The sequence below is a fragment of the Emys orbicularis genome, chromosome 3 (genome assembly GCF_028017835.1).
Source record: "Emys orbicularis isolate rEmyOrb1 chromosome 3, rEmyOrb1.hap1, whole genome shotgun sequence".
NCBI classification, from domain to species: domain Eukaryota; kingdom Metazoa; phylum Chordata; order Testudines; family Emydidae; genus Emys; species Emys orbicularis.
The window spans coordinates 58,261,602-58,277,237 of record NC_088685.1 but is presented as its reverse complement, the minus strand read 5'-3'; positions in this window follow the sequence as shown (position 1 = coordinate 58,277,237).

Here is a 15,636-nt window from a genome sequence, read left to right as displayed (position 1 = left end):
TTAAATACAAATGCAAATAACTATGGACTGAGCCTGCTACTTAATGGGATAATGTCTAAGAAAAAATACTATGTTCAGGAGTTTACAGGATCAGGCCTGTAGTTTTTAAACACATTATGTCACTTTTTATATGTAATTTTGCTTTATGGAGTGCAACTGCTATACAATTTTCTTCTGGTTAAAGTACAGGAGTGAGAATCAGGCAATTTGAGTACTGTTCCAATTTCTGCTGCAGACTTGCTGTGTGACCTTAGCAAAACAACAATCTCTGGTCTTGATTTCTGCAGAGATTTGTTATTCACAGATATTCACCTACGTGAATAAATTTCAATTTATGGGGTGTTTGCAAATGTTTCACTTTGATTACTTATTCTTTGCCTTTCAGGATGTGTGATTGTTCGCCTAAGTCATAGGCTATTCTTTTTGTTATCCAAGTAGCTGAATAAAACTGTTAACTTGGAGAAGAAGGAATGAAAAATAACCAAGAATGAACAGTGAATACTCTTGCTCCCAAACATTTGTACAACAATAATTTTGTATGAATAGTTAGAAAGATAATAAATGGTACTGAGCGAGGAGGAACTGAGAAGACAATCAGAATTCCAATGAATGTATGGGACTTCTATTTTTGCAGCATTTGACCTACTCTAGTTTTAAAGTATATTTTTTACTATTAAGAGAGGATCTAGTCACTTGCTTATTATTTCTTGCAGAAGCTAGCTCACTCCTACTTAACTTTGACAGTAAATAACAACAAACGTTACTACTAGATATAATTACACTGGTAGAGTAATTATACAAAGAATCTTCTGGATATTTTGGAGTGTCTATTAGTCAACAGAGTTCACAAATGTCCAGTTTTGGATCAGAATATCCATTTCCATATATCCTGTCTTCATAATTTGTTTTTCTGATAGAAATTATGTAAGTTACAGCACTGGGCTTTATAGCAGGATAATGTTGTATGCATCTTAAATTCACCAGAGGTATTTTTTTTAATTCCCTCTTTATGTTGGTGGAAGTCTTTACATGGCTTCCCTGATGTTTATAGAAGTCTGGTCTTTAGAACAGAAGGTTGTTAGTTCAGGTGACATAGCAGGTACTGCACTTATATCTTATTGGTAAACTAGTACTATGATGGTACCACCTAATATGAGTCAATGCCACCCACATACACCAGAGCTTATGATTGCTTTGATGTCATCTTTCAATGACATATACAGAATAAATCGCAAATTGAAAAGGTGAAATCCTAGCCCTAATGAACTCAATGGAAGTTTTGACCCAAACGATTTTTTAAACCAATTTAACTGAGAGCCGAATCAGTCCCATAGACTTTACAAGCCAGATTCTCCACTGCAGTGGTTTTCAAACTTTTTAGGCTGTGTACCCCTTTCAAAATAATGTAGTTTACTGCATACCTCCATCTGAGATAGGGTCATAATATATCTATGAAAACAGAAAAAAAAGGTCTGTAAGGGATAACATGATGCAATACAACATATAAGCCCTGGAGAGTGTTGCCCCAGACCACAAATTAAGCACTGCTGCCCCACCTCCCATTGTCCTGAGCTCGCTTATGCAGCCTCGCACCCCAGGCCTGCCCCACTCCTTGCCTCTTGACTATGGCATGTCCCTGACCATGGCACCCTGTGCGGTCCCATGTGGTCCATCCGTAAGGCCAGCACTGCGTCCCCTTGCCCTGCCTGCCTGATCCTGTGTAGGGGAGTCTGCACAGGTGTGCATTGTTCTACTCCCCTTCCCTATCCACCATTAAAGGATTTTTCTCCCATACCCCCTGACGAGAGCTCGTGTACCCTTAGGGGTATGCAGGGCCGGCTCTGGCTTTTTTGCCGCCCCAAGCAAAAAAACAAAACAAAAACGTGCGGGATGGCTGGAGCGGCGAAGCAAAAAAAACCCAACAACAAAACTATGGAGGGCGGCTGGAGCCAGGGTGCAAACTTTCGGTGCCACTTACTTGGCGGCTCGCGACTGCCTCCCCCGGCCGCGCTGGCTAGCAGGACTCCCTGCACTGCAGACGTGCCCCAGGCAGCGGAGTGCGCGCCCTGGCTAGCGGGGGTGGGGGTGGGGGAGGAGGGAGCGGGGGAGAAAGAGAGAAGGTGGGCGGCCAGGGCTTCCTTCAGCCGGGGCGCTCACCACTCGGCCCCTCCCGCTGCGCCGCCTGCCGGGAGGGCTCCACGCCGCTCCCGCCTGCAGGTGAATTGAAGGTCGGCGGGGAGGGAAGGACGCGGGCTGCCAGACTTGCTGCAGACCTGGCACCGGCTGGGGCAGATGGAGCGTGCAGCCCGCTCCCAGCAGGGCGCTCCCCTCCTCCATGCCGCCGCCCCCTACAGGGCAACCGGAGCGGCGAACCAAAAAAAAAAAAAGGAAAAAAAAAAGACAGCCATGCCACTCTAGGATTGGACAGAATGCCCCCCCTTAGAATCTGCCGCCCCAAGCACGAGCTTGCTCGGCTGGTGCCTGGAGCCGGCCCTGGGGGTATGCATACCCCAGTTTGAAACCCAATGTTTATTGCACCAGAGCAGAGAGATGGGGCACTCAGGGAGATGGTAGCTGCTTCCTGACTTTCTGCTCCAGCGTTGGCTCTGGTGTAGATTAAAGAAGCCTGGAGTGGCCCTAAATTGTGCTAGCTAACAACAGCCTCTAAGACCACCGACCTCTTTGCCCATGAAATGGCTCTTTCCCTAGGGGTTGTGGGGAAGGTGATTTAGAAGCTAGTTATCTTGGCTCTGTGATCACGTGGGAAATATCCTTATCAAGAGTTAAGGCTGGATTTTCTGTTCTGCCTGAGTGGGGCAAATGGACAATGAAGGCCAGAGACTCTGGTCCTCTAATAGATTTGACTAGCCAGATTGTTTAATAAAATAAGCATCAAGGCCCCTGTTTCCTTTACCTCATTTTAGCATCATATCTTACTTTTCTGGAGGTCTGAACTTAAAATGATATTATTAAAGTGAGAAGATAAATTAATACTACTTTTGCATGGTATAGTTTTGTAAGTCCTCAACTAAATCTAAAAAGAAATTGGCTTCTCTTTGAACAGTCATCTGAGATGGCTCTCTTTTGCAACACTCCTGATATACATACCAAAACCTCATTTCTAACCACTAAACCAGAAAATGACACAATAGAGAGTTGCAGTACTTCGCAACTCACTGAATGTGGTCTTTAGCAATAGGCCTTATAGAAAAATATTACCCATTTATAGTATAACATTAAAGACAAATTTCACATCTGGGATATGTGAATTTGGCTCCTGGAGTCTGAGACAAAGATGTATGTTACTGTATAATAATTACAAATTGAATGCAATTAGAAGAGTGACTCAAGCTTTATCACCTATAAAGCATACAGGTCTGTGATTTTTGACCAAATGTACAGTTATGTTCCTTTAAATGGCAATGTTGCAACTGTAAAATTGTAATTAGACACTCCAGATTGCATGGTCATTGTAATTTTTACTTCCTTCCAGCCAAATCCTGCTCTAAACCTCTCCAGAGGTACAGGAGGAATGAAAAGCAGCAGGATGTTTTCCTGCTGCACTGAAGGCAGTGCGAGCAGCAGAGCAGGATGTAGGAAGGCTGCAGAGGGGTGTCATGGTAGGGGTCTACTACAGACCACTTAACCAGGAAGAAGAAGTGGATGAGGCTTTTTTTAAACAGCTAACAAAATCATCCAAAGTACAGGACTTGATGGTGATGGGGGACTTCAACTACCCAGACATCTGTTGGGAAAATAACACAGCAGGGCACAGATTATCCAATAACTTCTTGGAATGTACTGGGGACAATTTTTTATTTCAGAAGGTGGAGACAGCTACATGGGGAGAGGCTGTTCTAGATTTGATTTTGACAAATAGGGAGGAACTGATTGAGAATTTGAAAGTGGAAGGCAGCTTGGGTGAAAGTGAGCATGAAATGGTAGAGTTCATGATTCTAAGGAATGTTAGGAGGAAGAATAGCAAAATAAAGACAATGGATTTCAAGAAGGCAGACTTTAGCAAACTCAGGGAGTTGGTAGGTAAGATACCATGGGAAGCAAGTCTAAGGAGAAAAACAATAGAAGACAGTTGGCAGTTTTTCAAAGAGACATTATTGAGGGCACAAGAGCAAACTATCCCACTGCGTAGGAAAGATAGGAAGTATGGCAAGAGACCACCCTGGCTTTACCAGGAGTTCTTCAATGATCTAAAAATCAAAAAGGAGTCGTACAAAAAGTAGAAACTCGGTCATATTACAAATGATGAATATAAACAAATAACACAAGTATGTAAGGACAAAATTAGAATGGCCAAGGCACAAAATGAGATCAAACTAGCTAGAGACATAAAGGGTAGCAAGAAAACATTCTACAAATATATTAGAAGCAAGAGGAAGACCAAGAACAGGGTAGGCCCGTTACTTAACGGGGGGAGGGGAAATAATAACAGAAAATGTGGAAATGGCAGAAGTGCTTAATGACTTCTTTGTTTTGGTTTTCACCAAGAAGGGTAGTGGTGATTGGACGTCTAACGTAGTGAATGCCAGTGAAAATGAGGTAGGATAAAAAGAGGCTAAAACAGGAAAGAACAAGTTAAAAATTACTGGAACAAATTAGATGTTTTCAAGTCACCAGGGCCTAATGAAATGCATCCTAGGATACTCAAGGAGCTGACTGAGGAGATACCTGAGCCATTAGCAATTATCTTTGAGAAGTCATTGGAAGAAAGGAGAGATTCCAGAAGACTGGAAAAGGGCAAATATAGTGCCCATCTATAAAAAGGGAAATAAGGACAACCCAGGGAATTACAGATCAGCCAGCTTAACTTCTGTACCCAGAAGTATAATGGAGCAAATAATTAAGCAATCAATTTACAAACATCTAGAACATAATAAGGTGGTAATAGTCAGCATGAATTTGTCAAAAACAAATTGTGTCAGACCAACCTGATAGCTTTCTCTGACAGGGTAACAAGCCTTGTGGATGGGGGGGGGGGGGGGGAAGCGGTAGACATGGTATATCTTGATTTTAAATCTTTTGATACTGTCTTGCATGACCTTCTCATAAATAAACTAGGGAAATGCAACCTAGATGGAGCTACTATAAGGTGAGTGAAAACTGGTTGGAAAACTGTTTATCAGTGGTTCACAGTCATGCTGGAAGGGCATAAAGAGTGGAGTCCCACAGGGACTAGTTCTGGGTTCGGTTCTGTTCAATATCTTTATCAATGATTTAGATAATGGCATACAGAGTACACTTATAAAGGTTGCGGACGATACCAAGCTGGAATGGGTTGCAAGTGCTTTGGAGGATAGAATTAAAATTCAAAATGATCTGGACAAACTGGAGAAATGGTCTGAAGTAAATAGGATGAAATTCAATAAGGACAAATGCAAAGTACTCCACTTAGGAAGGAACAATCAGTTGCACACATACAAAATGGGAAATGACTGTCTAGGAAGGAGTACTGTGGAAAGGGATCTGGGGGCAAACACCTTGTCAGCACTAGGAATAGAATGTCCAGAATGATAACTGTGGAAAGCAGACTGATGAAACCATTGGCCTCTGACAGTTCCTGCTGAGACTGCTCTTTGCATTTGTTCCTGCTGGGTTGAATTTCTCGGGCCTGGATGGCTTGCTCCTCCCTTGGATTTCTTTCTTCCTGAAACCCCCCTATCTGGGCAGGGGGTAGAGGGTAAGAGAGGGAAGGCCAGATGACCCCTAGAAACCCCAGAAACAAGCTAGAAGTCACTTCTGCACAATTCTGGGCTTGGGTCGTGCTGGCTGGGACCCAGGTGGGTCCCATTTCCCTCCCTCCCCCTCCGATAATGTCAGATTAGTGGTGATATTGAGGTGGGAGGGAGAAAAAGAAAAGAGGGAGTGGAGGGAGGGAGAGAATCATGAAGGGCAAATACAGTGACACTAAAGTGGAGAAACTGTGAGGGAGGGAAGAAGAGTAACCAATTAGCAGAGAGGAAAAAAGGAAAAATATCTACAATCAGAAGTAATAGCTCTCCTTAAGCATTTATGGTTGCAAGGAATTATCTGTCACATCAGCACTTCTTGAAGATGTGTTTGGATTTAGGTTTGAAATATAATATGAATGAGATGTAAACAAATGCTTGTGATTAAAGTTAAACAAGAACCAGGTAGCTTTTGAGGGTGTAATTCACTGATATTTTCTGAGTCATTTGCTCACTTTCTATGTATGAGAAACATCAGTGAATGCTCAGAATCATATGTAAAATACTAACAAACTAATCTTAGCATTCTGCAGTCTGTACTATGTAGTTGACAGGTGAACAGACTGCTAGTCTTCCATAAAGCAATATAGACCTGATAATAATCACAATGTTTGCTTCATCCCTTCAAATCCACTGTCTTCTTAGCTCACAATTTTTCAGTTCATCGAGTTTATTCATGCAGTGGGAATTCACAATTAAGTCTCATCAAACATAATTTATTTGACAAGGATGCTTTCCCCCCCTCATAGACAGGCTTTTGCTAGGCTGATTTTTGCATGTAGTGTATTTTATTTTATTTTTATTTTAAGATTACCAAACTTTTTGATGAGGAAATCAGAAAGTACAAGAATGTTTTGACCAGCTAGTTAAGTGCTGAAATACACGTTCTTAGGCATTTTTCTGGACAAAAAACAGGTTTTCATTTATCAGTTTTCTTTTAAAGATACACATTTCTGGATATTTTTCAGCAAGTATTCATGCAGCTTTTAAACTCTTGCAACATGGTCACACTTTATTAAATTAAACTACCTAGGTACTGCTTACTACTACTATTATTACTATTATATGTTATTAATAGTAATAGTACAGTAGTGATAGAGATCTGTTGTGACAGTTGCTGATACTCTAATTGTGAGCTCAACTGTAATAAGTATTTGAAAGTTCATAAGATGTTACAATAACCTATTATAATGAATGTTGATGTGAAAAGGTGTGAAAGGGAGACAAAGACTGAATTAGTCTAAACAAAAAGGCCTCCTGATATAACTTAAAGACTCTGCTGAAATTATGCTTGGAAAAAACAGAAGATGTAGAACTGGAAATGAATGAACCAACATTAGTGTGTCAGTGTGACAGTCTGTATCCCTATTTACCTTTTTTACAAAACTATAATGGATTTTGTACAAAATATGCCTTGTGAGATATCCTTAGAAAACTCAATCTGCTGATCATTATTGTCCAGGTAATATGTTTGTGGCAACATTGTAAGTAAAGTTGTAAGATTGTACTGTATGACATTCCTGAGACATGTTCCAAGTTTAAAAAAGCAGGCGCAAATCTGTTCCTCAGAGACAAAAGGCAAGCTGACTCCTCAACAAAATCAAATGGACTATCACTGGTTAAGCAGCCATTCTTTGGTGGGAAAAAGGATGTGAACGAGAAATCTACACTCTAGGCAAAAAAACAGCAGGGAGTTCCCATCCCCACAGATTTTGTCTCCTGAACCTCAGCTGGAGATGATTTTTCAAAGAAAAAGAGAACTATAAGAAAGGGGGCTCCTCTCTTTCTCTCTGCTCAAAGGCATCTACAACGCTTGAAGAACAAGGAAAATAATACTGGAATGGGGGAGGGATCCTGGCTGAAAGGATTCCAGCCAGCAAGACTGCTAAAGCATGTGGTAAGAGAGACCTTTTGCTTTGAATTCACATAGCTTGTCAAGAATTAGTGCATTTTACTTTTTATTTCTTTGTAACCAATTCTGACTTTTGTGCCTCATTACTTGTAATCACTAAATCTATCTTTCTGTAGTTGTTAAACTCGTTTTACTGTTTTATCTAAACCAGTGTGTGTTTGGCTTGAAGTGTTTGAGAACTCCATTTGAGATAACAAGATTTGTGCATATCGTGTTCTATTAATGAAATGACAGACTTTCTATGAGCTTGTATTGTTCAGGAGGATTCTGGGCAGTACAAGATGCACATTTCTGAGGGAAAGTCTGAGACTGGGAGTTTGATTATGTCATCCTGCAGTGTAATTCAAGAGTGACTGGCAATAGCACTCATACAGCATAGCAAGGGGTGACTTATGTGCTAGAGGCTGTGTGTGAGCAGGCCAGGAGTGATTGCTCTCACAGCGAAGAAGCATAAAAGGCATCCCAGTCTGATGATGTTCCTTTTGTTTTTCAAACGTTGTTGGTGCTGTGAGTAGAGATGAGCGGAGAGAGATGATTTGTGTCCTCTGTTCTCCCTTCTTATAATATTTCTCTTCAAGAATCATCTCCAGCTGGGGTTCAGGCGACAGCAAGTCTGTCTGCCAATATGTAAATTTCTCACTCACACCCTTCTTCCTGCCAAAGAATGACCACTGAACCCAGTTATAGTCCACTTGAGTATGTTGACACCTGGCTGAGGTGCTGGCTAACCTCTGTCCCTGAGGAACTGATTTGGGCTGCTTTTCTAAACTTGGAGCATGTATCAGCAATGTTATACAGTAAAATCTTATAACTTTACATACAATGTTGCTACACACATTTAACAGGACAATAAAGTTCAGTAGATTATGAGTTTTCAAATGATACCTCAAGGTGTACATTGTACAAAATTTATCTTATAGGAGTGGTGAACATAAGGGTACAGTCTGTCACACCCATCCATTGGATTAAAGCAAACATTTATCAGAAAAAAACATTTCTTCCCATGCCTTTCCTTGGCAGCATGACTGAAGATCCTGTCTGCTGCTCAGACTTCTGATAAATGCACAAGAACAGGCTATGTCTGCTCTTTAAAAATAGTTTTGCCATGAAGATGTCTCCTAACATGTTCTTCACTATGCCTCTCCTGAATATCCTATCCCCTAGAGCTAGAAGGGACCTTGAAAGGTCATCGAGTCCAGCCCCCTGCCTTCACTAGCAGGACCAAGTACTGATTTTGCCCCAGATCCCTAAGTGGCCCCCTCAAGGACTGAACTCACAACCCTGGGTTTAGGAGGCCAATGCTCAAACCACTGAGCTATCCCTCCCCCCTATATATAAGTTCCACATCAAGACAAGCTTTTTCAGATTATCCAAGTAAATTAACCTCTATACAATTTCCATAACATTTCTAGGAACATGTGAATTACTATTTTTCTTAACACAAGTTGTCAGGATTCCTGGGTTCTATTCCTGGCTTTACCATTGACTTGCTGTGTGAACTTCAACAAATCAGTTAATTTCTGCATACCTCAAGTTACCTGTCTGTAAAATGAAGATAATAATATTTACCTACCTTACAGTGTTTTACTTTATGGTTTTGTTAATACTTGTAAAATACTGTAACTCTAGAACCTTGGATAAGAGTTGAAATAGCACTACAAAATGTTATTGTTAGAGTGGGCTTTTGAAAGGTTGTCAAAAGCCTTACTAGGTAATTGTCCTTCACTGGTTTGCTAATATCAAAGAATTCTAATATAATTCTTATTGTGCCAAGATTCTAGGCCTATGCATATTAACAATTTTTAAAGGACTTTATGCACTGTGTCTTCTTTTCAACTGGGTGACTGGACTTGCAACATCATTGGGCACATGATATCTGATCTGGAGAATGACTTTTTCATAGTTGTTGAACCAAATCTTTAAACAAGCACACAGCCTCAGCATGTCATAACCCTCTATTCCATATCTCCAAGTCTGGAGCCCAGAGTAGAACTACAAAGTTTTAGTTACACAAAAGGGATTGATGAAATTTGTTACATTGTGTTCTGTATCATTCTGTCCCATACGATCAGCTGTCAGCATTTAGCCAATGGACTGGAAAATGACTATATAAATACAACACTATACCAGATACTCTCATTCCAATTTCCATTTAGACACTAATGTGTATCACAAATAAAATGCTAAAAATTTTAACCAAACAGATTAGTTCCATATTCTAATAACTCTTGCCCTTCAACTTTAAGGCAATCAAAGCACATTTTCAACATTCCATTAAAGATGTTCTATAATAGATGATGATCGGGGCTTTATTTTATTAGAAAAGGGTGATTAGCTAATAACATCCTGCTTAAGGCTGACCGGCATTTTGTGTTCTGCTCTTATGGAAAAGTCCTATTTAATGGACATGAAATTAATGAAGATATATTGAATTTTAATAGGGTTCTGTAAAAAAACGTAACCTATAGAATTTGATAGAGAATTCCATCCTTCCTGCAGGATTTCTTGATCCACCTCTAGCATGGATATATTTCTCTATTAAATTTTATAGGATGGTTCAAAAATCCTATACAAGGCTATCATTCTCTATTAATTTCTATAAGATATTTTTATGCAGGTGTCCAAACTGCGATCACAATCATACTATTTCATTTTCCCCTTATTTTCAATTCAGGCCTTGTCATTTACATAAATAATAATGACATTTAACAGTATTTAGTGCTTTACATTTGTAATGGCCCTCACTCGGGCGTTGGTCAGGAAGTGTGGCATAGTGGGCAGGCCTAAGACCCATGACCAGCAGGGGGATTGTTGGTAGGGGAGCCCGGGCCCTCCCATTCTACCAGGCTCCGACCCAGGGTCCTTTAGGGCTACCATGGTCTGGCAACTGACGCTGCCCTCCTTGGGCCACTTCCTACCTCTTCCCTGCCCCTGGGCCAGCTCAGTTCAAAGCTTTCCTGCTGGGGTAGTCCAAACAAAGAAAGATAAAAAGGGATTACCAATGTCTGTATGCAGGAGAGAGGGAAATGCTCCCTCTCTGACTGTTTCTGGGGTGGGTCCTCCCTTCCCTCAGGGAGGGCCCTTTGGGGCAGTTATCTTAGAGATTTCAGCCTTCCCTCTGTTCTGCAGGAGTCGCAGGTTGCAGGTCTGCTCTCTTCCAGGTCTGCCTCCAAATGAGCTGTTTCCCTGTCTTTTAGTTCCTCCACCAGATGGAGCATTTGCTGTAGGTATAGTGGGATGGGGCAGGCAGAGCCCAGAGTAATTACTTAACCCCTTGTTGCCCAGTGTGGGGTTTGTACACCCCCGCACAATATCTTCAGAATGCTATATAAAAAAAACTTAACCTCACAACTCCCATGGGAGGTGGTACCTAGCATAAGCCTTCATTTTATAGATGAGTAAACTGAATGCCGAAGTTGAACAGAGAAGTTAAGTGAATTACCCAAAAACAGACAGAAAGCATCAGAACCAGGATTAGAACTCAGGAATCCCTCAATCCCATTTAACCCACTATACCACACTGCCACCATTCACAAAAAATGTTAAAGGGCAAAATAAATAACTTACAAACAACATGGGCTATAATCAATTGAGCTGAAACATTGAGCACGTACAGTATGTTTTGTGACTTTCATATCTGTTAGGTTTACTCATCTTGCTTTTTCCATTTTAGATTTTTTTAAATGTATCCATATAATAACATTCCAGCATTATCACGCTGTGTCACTCTGAAGCCTGGTATGTCTACCCTGCGACGTTGTCGACAAAACTTTTGTCTTTCACAGGTACTTAAACTACCCCCCCCCCCCCATGAAAGACAAGAAAGAAAGCGGGGCTGGAAGTATTTTGTTGGCAAAAGTGCCGACAAAATACCTACAATGTCGACACAGCCTTGTCACTAAAAGCTGTGTAGTGTAGACAAACCCTAGAGAGAATGTCTGTTGAGCTAGTGTGAAGTGATGGAAAGAGTTACAAAGATGGTTTACAGTTCTTTTTGTTCAAAATATCACCAGTGTCAATCATCAGTGCAATTCATGGTCGATTACTGTCCTATTTTTAAGGTCTCAGCCATTTTGACTTTACAAATTTCATCCATATGGCATGCAGCTACAGTAGGGCATATTGCTATGCCATGCAAAAATGCCTAGACCATTGTTATGCCAGAGGTAACTCAGCAAATCACCACTCTTGCTCTACAACTACTTTGCATGAAACAATGTCATTGGTTGTATGAGAGCGACTATGCAGATGGATAACACTTGGCCCAGCTGCCACACCTGTGTGATAGCACATGCTTTCAGCTACTAGTTTTATATAATGAATACAGATTCAAGACCAAAAAAAGAAACAAGGCCTGATCATGAGGTACCATACATTCATCAAAATATAAGCACATACAAAATTGTCATACTAATGATGCCCCAGGAATCCATACTTACTTGATTTAGAATGGCCCTATCTTTCCCTCTCGCACTCTCTCTCTCTCTCTCTATATATATACACACACATTCCTTTATTTCAGTATATCTTAGGGCACATTCATGCAGCTGCTATCCATACTAAATCCACTGAAGACAGTGGAGTTACTCAAGGGATGAATTTGGCCCATGTTGTTGTAATAAACACATGGTAATCTAATCTAGTAGGGTATTTCAATCGGATAGTGTTATAGCTCTCTTCTTCTAGGTGTGTTGGTCTCTCTTTGCTTGTCACTAGTCTGTCCTTCCCATATCTCCAGTAGATAAATAAAGGTCTGCATATTTATGACCAATGACTAATGCACTGATGTGCTTTTATGTGCATACTTTATTTCAGTTGACAAAATAGGTTTTTCAGATTAGTATGATAAAATTTGAGGCATTAATTACTAACACAGCATTTCAAAATTGCAACTGCCTGTTTGCTGGAGGCAAGCCATTTTTCTTGTACATACAAGTACAAATATCATTTGCCTTTTTCATTACCATCCTCACCATGGTAAGGGTGGACAAGATGACTTTTATACATGAGCTGGTAAATTTATGAAAATTTTGCAAAGTTTTATTGTGCCATCCAGGCTGCCATTAATAAGATGTTTTTCTTCCAGTGATGCAGGTCAATTAATCAATGCCATTTCAAAAGCATTGTTGGTGAAGTGTGGCTACGCTATTTTTCAGCAAAATATAAACATTGAATTCCTGAGATTTAACGTTTTCTTGACCAGATATTAATGTGGAATCTGAAAACAGGCAAAATTTGGTGTGTATTTTCTCTCAAAGAGATTTTATATGTGCATCCTGAGGTGCAGTGGTTACCATATTAACTATGTAGGTTTGCAGATTATTCAAGAAACTCTGCAAGTCAACACTAGCTCAGATGGCCTGTGCACAGACAATCAGGACTTTGGGGCTAATCAAATTTGTGAAAAATATTTTTGCAAAATTTTGGATATGAGGTAAGTCCAAAACCCATGTAATTGATCAATGTCTTAAAACAATAGTCAGACATTTGTTGTGAATGTTGAATGATTTTTTGGGGTGCTTGCCTAAGATGAAATAAAAACCTATTAAAATATATTTCACGGCAAATCCAAACTTATAAATATGCTGAAGAGTGAGAAAGGCTGCTCCTCTGCTAGATAAGAATGATTTGAAGTGCAGTGGTCCAGGCCTAGTTGCTGTCACAAGTTTAGATTAGTTTGAAAATCATGCCAATTATGTTTGAATTATTTTTCCATTGCCTGGACACGGTTTCCACCCACAATCTGATGTAGGATGAGTCACTTCATAGACACAGAGCCAATAGTTTAGAAGGGTCCTCAAACTGAACATGAATATTTGTGCTCCAGTTCTCCATCTATATGGACTGCAGGAGGCTTTAGATAGTGTTTCTCTCCGTGCTTAAATGCATCCTGATAGTTTGCCTTTTCATACCACAGAACTGTAGGAATTCACGTAATGCTATTTAAAGACACAGCAAGTATGAGGTATTATTTAGAGGAGCATATAATCTTTAATAGTGTTCCTTTGCCTTATCCTGCATATTGTTTTGTGCATCATAGCAACACACTGTCACAGCCCATAGTCTAATTTTCATGGTTTCTTTTGCAGAAAATATATTTTGAGGCAGTATTTAGAGTATTGTGTGTTCATTTGCATGAGCGCAAAATAATACCCAGAATACTTTGCTAGCACTTTTGAACCTTTTAGCGACACCAAGTTCATTCTCAGAAAGAATTAAGGAAAATGGAAATAAAAAATTGCCCAATTCGGCTTGTAATCAGTAGCAAACCTCACATTTACTTCAATCGAAATAGGCTTATACCTAAGAAAAGCTAGTGTAGGAAATTAAAATTGAGCCCAATCCTGACTTCAGTGGAAGTTCTGTCTGAGTAAAGACTGCATGATCAGTTATGTTATGTGCACTCTTCTGCTTTTTTGTTTGAATTACTGGACTTAAAAAATGCAAGCTTGGCTATTTCATCCTTTTTTCTGCTAACAAAAAATTGTATTTCAGTTTATTGCAGATGAGATGAAATATAGATTTTTTTTTGCCTTCTCGTATTATTCTCTGGTAGTTCTGATAAGACATAAATTCTAACATGTAGAGTGAACTCAAAGTGGCTTATACTCAACTAGTACATTAATTTGTGTACTGCATCAAAAAATAAGTTCAGAAAACATTATAATTACCTGATGAAACACTCAATATCAGGCAGTGCTAGAGTTAAGGTTGCATGCCTCCTTCTGTGTAAGTATTACAATACAGCCTGTAGTAACATGGACCAATACTATTTGTATTAACTCAGAAAAGGAACCTGAGCTTCATTGTGAATGAACAAAGACTTTGCTCAATGTGCAGCTGAGGTCAAAAAGGCAAACAAGATATTAGTATGCATAAGGAAGGAGTTGGAGAATAATACAGAAAAAAAAATAACACCATTATTACACTTACCCTTTTGGGTTGTTTTGGTTGTGAGGAGAAACTGATGATAGAGTCAGGTATTTCTTTGATGTAATGCTGTTTATTTACAAAGAATGTAGACAAAGTCCTATTTTCCAGAATTCAGTAGGACTCAAATAGGAGGAAGTTTCTTTGCTCACAGTTTCAACCCTGTTTTCCAGCCAGTACTTTGCCCAAAAAGCTCTTTCTCTTTGCTTTCTATCAGGTTCTTGGTTCCAGTCCTTCTTTTGCTGTCTGCTTGGCTTTTTTGGCTGGTTCTCTCTTTCTGTTCTCTGGCTCCTTCTGTCTGTTTCTGCTCCCAGATACACATACCTCCATCAAACAATACCCAGAAAAAAACCTTCTACCCACATAGCTGAGTTTCTATCCAGGCTTGTTTGAGCTTGTGTTTTGTGTTTCAGGGACAGAACTTGGTTGTGCTAGTGAAGGCAGGGGACTGGACTCGATGACCTTTCAAGGTCCCTCCCAGCTCTATGAGATAGGTATAGCTCTCTCTCTATATATATAAATCTGATCCAGTAAGGCAATTCCTATGTTTCTCAATTTACACAGGGGTCTGACAGTGGTCTGTCCTCATTAGAAGTCTCCTTACTCTGCTGTACCGATTACCTACACCATCATGGAGGGGAGAGCAGCCTCAGTGGGACTAGAATATCCCCCCTGTGCATGTGGGCAGGTAGTGGGAGGAAAATGGATGAAGCATTAGCTCCATCTCCTAATATACTGACCAGTGTGGCAGTGTTGGGACATATTACTATATGTCAGATATAGGGATGGTGAACATAAACTCCCCCTTGGAACATGGGGAAACCAGGAGGCACATTGTGACTGAGTCACAATCTGCTTCCTTGTCTGTTCCTAGGGCAGCACAGCTACAAGCTGCCACATACATGGGGCTTGTGACAAATCCAAAATTGATTTTGAATGCTGCGTGCCATTCTGGACCTTGAATACTGTGTGCAGTTCTGGTCATCTCAAAAAAGATATATTTGAATTGGAAAAGATACAGAGAAGGGTAACAGAAATGATTGGGGTACA